The sequence below is a fragment of the Oryx dammah genome, unplaced genomic scaffold (genome assembly GCF_014754425.2).
Source record: "Oryx dammah isolate SB20612 unplaced genomic scaffold, SCBI_Odam_1.1 HiC_scaffold_3, whole genome shotgun sequence".
Lineage (NCBI taxonomy): Eukaryota > Metazoa > Chordata > Mammalia > Artiodactyla > Bovidae > Oryx > Oryx dammah.
In genome coordinates, this window is record NW_024070187.1 from 23,646,236 (window position 1) to 23,652,235 (window position 6,000).

A 6,000-nucleotide genomic window follows, 5' to 3' on the forward strand; every position below is an offset into this window, starting at 1 on the left:
GATGAATGGATAGGAAAGCTGTGGTACATATACACAATGGAGTATTACTCAGCCATTAAAAAGAATACATTTGAATCAGTTATGATGAGATGGATGAAACTGGAGCCGATTATACAGAGTGAAGTGAGCCAGAAAGAAAAACACCAATACAGTATACTAACACATATATATGGAATTTAGGAAGATGGCAATGATGACCTTGTATGCAGGACAGCAAAAAAGACACAGATGTGTATAGCGGACTTTTGGACTCAGAGGGAGAGGGAGAGGGTGTGATGATTTGGGAGAATGGCATTGAAACATGTATAATATCATGTAAGAATCGAAATGCCAGTCTATGTCTGATGCAGGATATGACACGCTTGGGGCTGACGCGCGGGGATGACCCAGAGAGATGTTGTGGGGAGGAGGGTGGGAGGGGGGTTCATGTTTGGGAACGCATGTACCCCTGTGGTGGATTCATGTCAATCTATGCCAAAACCAATACAAAATTGTAAAGTAAAAATAAAAAAATAAAATAAAAGCATCAATTCTTCGGCGCTCAGCCTTCTTCACAGTCCAACTCTCACATCCATACATGACCACTGGAAAAACCATAGCCTTGACTAGACGGACCTTAGTCGGCAAAGTAATGTCTCTGCTTTTGAATATACTATCTAGATTGGTCATAACTTTTCTTCCAAGGAGTAAGCGTCTTTTAATTTCATGGCTGCAATCACCATCTGCAGTGATTTTGGAGCCCCCCAAAATAAAGTCTGACACTGTTTCCACTGTTTCCCCATCTATTTTCCATGAAGTGATGGGACCAGATGCCATGATCTTCGTTTTCTGAATGTTGAACTTTAAGCCAACTTTTTCACTCTCCTCTTTCACTTTCATCAAGAGGCTTTGTAGTTCCTCTTCACCTTCTGCCATAAGGGTGGTGTCATCTGCATATTCTGAGGTGACTGATATTTCTCCTGGCAATCTTGATTCCAGCTTGTGCTTCTTCCAGCCCAGCGTTTCTCATGATGTACTCTGCATAGAAGTTAAATAAGCAGGGTGACAATATACAGCCTTGATGTACTCCTTTTCCTATTTGGAACCAGTCTGTTGTTCCATGTCCAGTTCTAACTATTGCTTCCTGACTTGCATACAGGTTTCTCAAGAGGCAGGTCAGGTGGTCTGGTATGCCCATCTCTTTCAGAATTTTCCACAGTTTATTGTGATCCACATAGTCAAAGGCTTTGGCATAGTCAATAAAGCAGAAATAGATGTTTTTCTGGAAATCTCTTGCTTTTTCCATGATCCAGCAGATGTTGGCAATTTGATCTCTGGTTCCTCTGCCTTTTCTAAAACCAGCTTGAACATCAGGGATTTCACGGTTCACGTATTGCTGAAGCCTGGCTTGGAGAATTGTGAGCATTACTTTACTAGCGTGTGACATGAGTGCAATTGTGCGATAGTTTGAGCATTCTTTTGCATTGCCTTTCTTTGGAATTGGAATGAAGACGGACCTTTTCCAGTCCTGTGACCACTGCTGAGTTTTCCAAATTTGTTGGCATATTGAGTGCAGCACTTTCACAGCATCATCTTTCAGGATTTGAAACAGCTCAACTGAAATTCCATCACCTCCACTAGCTTTGTTCGTAGTGATGCTTTCTAAGGCCCACTTGACTTCACATTCCAAGATGTCTGGCTCTAGATTAGTGATCACATCATCATGATTATCTGGGTCGTGAAGATCTTTTTTGTACAGTTCTTCCGTGTATTCTTGCCACCTCTTCTTAATATCTTCTGCTTCTGTTAGGTCCAGACCATTTCTGTCAACATATTCGCAAATATGCTTTATCATATTTGACCTTCAAATATATCTTTCTAGAAAATGGAAAAGTATAAAGTATATATCAGTTCAAAAACTATTTATGGAGTATCTACTGAGTGGAGGCATCTCAAGATATAATACTTCCTTTTATGGGATTTGAGATCAAGATAGGGATATAACTATTAATATATGAATATTATGCAATATTATTGAAACTTCAGATTTTATGTGGGACATGAATTAAGACAGCAGTTATATCACTGTATTCTTGAAGTTACGTAAAGACTTATTCTTTGGTGTTAAGTCCTAACTTTTATTGCTATCAAGCAGTTAATTTTTACAGAAGTACTAAAATAGAAAGCTCTGTGGTTCTGACTTCCAGGGAATTCTAAGTCTCAGAATTCCTTACGATCACTGTTTAATTTCTGTCCTTTTTGTAAAATGGTAGATGTTTGGGAGGAGGGGATCATGCTAGCTTTCTACACTGAGTGCAGACTCAATACTTTCATTGCATTTCCAGAATTGGATGTTGCTCCTACCCAACCAGCTTTATCTATATCTTAAGGTTAATCAGGAAAGTCTTTGTTAACCACCAGATGGTACGTTGACCAAAGGAAATGAGGCTTTAGCTACTGGAAATCTATTGTGCCAAGTACAACATTCCTAAAAGAATATGGAAGGAGAGATTATTGTTTATGGTCCACCCATTCACCCAGAAGTGTTGCTGAGTCCTGGGATTCCAGTAGTCTAAGGATGGTGAAGTGATAGAGGCACAGGACACCACTTGAAAGTATTTTTCCCGAGTTAATTAGGCAATAAAGACTTTCCAGGAAACTCTGCTTCCTTGAATTAAGAAGGTCCTTAATATTGCTGATATAAGATACTGCAAAAATGTGTGCTTGGAGCTTTTTTTTTCCAAATATCTCCCAGCCATCTCAGCACTCTTCCTACATCAGCCCTGATCCTGGACATCATCATCTCTCCTCAGCTGTTTGCAGTCATCCTGCCCACTCTTCTGTTCAGTCATTTCTACACACAGAAAACAGATGAATTATTTTTAAATGCAACTCAAATTATTATATTCTCCTGCCAAACACCTTCTAGTGGCTCTTCTTCTCACTCTAATTGAAAGCCAAATCCTTACAGTGGCCCCAAAATTCTGACAGTAGTTTTCCATCTCATTTCCCATCCACCCACAGTCCGTTGGCTCCTACAACCCTGCCTTCTTTGCTGGGCTCTGAACACGAGGCCTGCTCCCATTCAGTACCTCCAGTATCCTGCCCTTTCTGTGGGAACACTCTCTCCCTGGATATCCACATAGCTCTGCTCTGCTGCTCACACCTAGGCCTTTGTTCAAACTGTACCTCATCAGCGAGGAGGCTGTCTTTGACCACTATATAACATTACAGCGCTTCTCATCTCTAGCAACCCATTGCACTTTGGTGACTGTTTTCTCTACTATTACCAACAGACATTATTATTTAGTTTACTTCTTTATGTATCTGCCTACTGCTTCCAGAATCTAAGTTACATATAAAGGTGAGAATTTTTGTCTTTTATATCAGTAGTTAATTTTGGTACCTGGCCTATTTTGCTGTTCAGTCGCTTATGCTGCTGCTGCTGCTAAGTCACTTCAGTCGTGTCCGACTCTGTGCGACCCCATAGACAGCAGCCCACCAGGCTCCCCCATCCCTGGGATTCTCCAGGTAAGAACACTGGAGTGGGTTGCCATTTCCTTCTCCAATCAGTCGCTTATAGATACACCCAATAAAATACACCCAATAAATATTTGTTGAATAAATAGAATAAATTAACTGTGCTGGTGATTTAAGTTTTTCTATCCTACACAGATTTAAGAATGGCTTACCAATGACCTTGATCTTATTAAAATATCTGAGCTGCCTTCTCCCCTCTGGCCACTGAGCTCTGAATAAAGCCATGGCTCAGTGTGGCATGGGAATTTAGTTCTAACTCTGTTCCCTGCTAAGTCATTTCAGTCGTGTTCAACTCTGTGCGACCCCATAGACAGCAGCCCACCAGGCTCCCCTGTCCCTGGGATTCTCCAGGCAAGAGTACTGGAGTGGGGCGCCATTGCCTTCTCCAACTCTGTTCCCTATGTTACTACATTTTTTCCTAACATTAAGACTGGCCACCTTGTGTTGGCTATAGGGAATATTCTTATGAGAGGCTCTGGCACAAGGATGTGGAGCAGATGGATACAAACATTCCGAGTGAACGTAAGCTGCTTTCTTGGAAACCCTTGTAGAATATGATGGGGACGGGCAAGAAAAAAAACAAACTGTAATTCTTTATTGCTTCTTAACTGGCTTTTCATCATGGACATTTGCAAACACCATGACTACAAAATACAGAACAAAGAAAGTATACATAGGGGTGTGTATGTGTGTGTGTGTGTTTGTGTGTGCTCAGTCTCTCACATAGGGGTGTGTGTGTGTGCGCGCGTGCGCTCAGTCTCAGTCACGTCTGACTCTTTGCTTCCGCGGGGGACTACAACCCTTCAGACTCCTCTACCCATGGGATTTTCAAGGCAAGAATACTGGAGTGGGTTCTCCTCCAGGGGATTGTCCCAACCCAGTGATCAAACTGTGTCTCCTGCATTGCAGGCAGATTTTTTACCACTGAGCCACTGGAGAAGTCCCATACATAGGTAGATGATTCCAACAATTTGTGTTGCTTGAAGGTAGACGAAAATAAATGAATTTTCATTTTCTTCCAAGCATTTGGTAGGCCTTTTAAGTGTACCAAATTAATAGAGATTGATTAGTTGATTTATTTTTGTGTATATAATAGGCAAACTGATTCACTATACAAATTCAGTAGAGAAAGGAAATTAAAGAATTTTAGTTCTGATTTAAGGTATATGTAACACATGTTGAGTGGTGTGATGAAAAGTAAGGTATGATATGGCTTCATAATAAATGATTACAAACTGCTTGTCAACGTTTGAGTCTCATTCGCTGCTAAGTCACTTCAGTCATGTTCGATCCTGTGCGACCCCATAGATAGCAGCCCACCAGGCTCCTCTGTTCCTGGGACTCTCCAGGCAAGAATACTGGAGTGGGTTGCCATTTCCTTCTCCACTGCGTGAGAGTGAAAAGTGAGTCTCATCTAAGTTATGACAAAAATAACCCTTCTACAATTATGTCAGACTTTCATTTTCCCTATGAAATATTGCTGTAGTTACACTCAGTCTAAGAAGAAAAAAAAAATGTTCCCTTAGGTAAGAAATAATGAAAGCAATGTAATAATTTTATATTCCAATTAATACAGAATTGTATTAAGCTAGGATAAAGTCTTTATTTTGTGAATGACAATCACTTATTGTCAAAAGTTATATTTATATCCTTTTATAAAAATTTTTTCTACTCTTATCACCTTTATTTCTTACACTCCACTTGTGACTGACTCCAGTGTAACTTTTGATATTACTGATATTGTTCCCTTTCAACGAAAATTAGGCCAGTAAGTAAAATCCATGGTCATTCATTAGTGGTCTGCTAGTGACAGGCACTATGCTGGGAACTTTGCACGTTTAATCACCAGCAGTCTTACCTAGTAGATATTTCTATCCCCATTTCATCAATGAAAAACTTGAGATATGTAGATGACAAATCTAAGAAAGACATAGTAAAGCTGAGAAATTAAATCAAAACTCTATGATTCCAAAGCCTGTATTTCCCCCTCTATACCATGGTCATTTCCTCAAACAATTTTATGTAGTTTTTGGTTGAGAGTGATCCCACATATGCATAGTAACACTTTGATACATGTGAGGAGAGGATGGGAGGCAATAATATAAACTGAGTATTCTGTACAAGCCTGTGTTCAATGCTCTTGTTACTTATTTCAAAATACAGAGGTGAGTGTCACCATCCCATTTTATAGCTGAGTAAATCAAGTTTGAAAACAGTCATCAAGGAATATAGTTGGGATTCACACTCAGATCTAATTTACTCTAAATAGCATACCACTTACACCACAGTAAAGCTGGCACAACTGTGAATTAACAGATATGTCTAAGAAATGAATATTTTCATTGAATTAAGGCTACCCTTCTTCTGGGTCAGGAAGATGTTATTCGGTTGAAACTATGACATCACAATCCTTAGCAATGCCTTTTCTAATACTTTATAATCCAGATTCAGTCTTTACTGCTGTATAGAAACTGAGCGTTC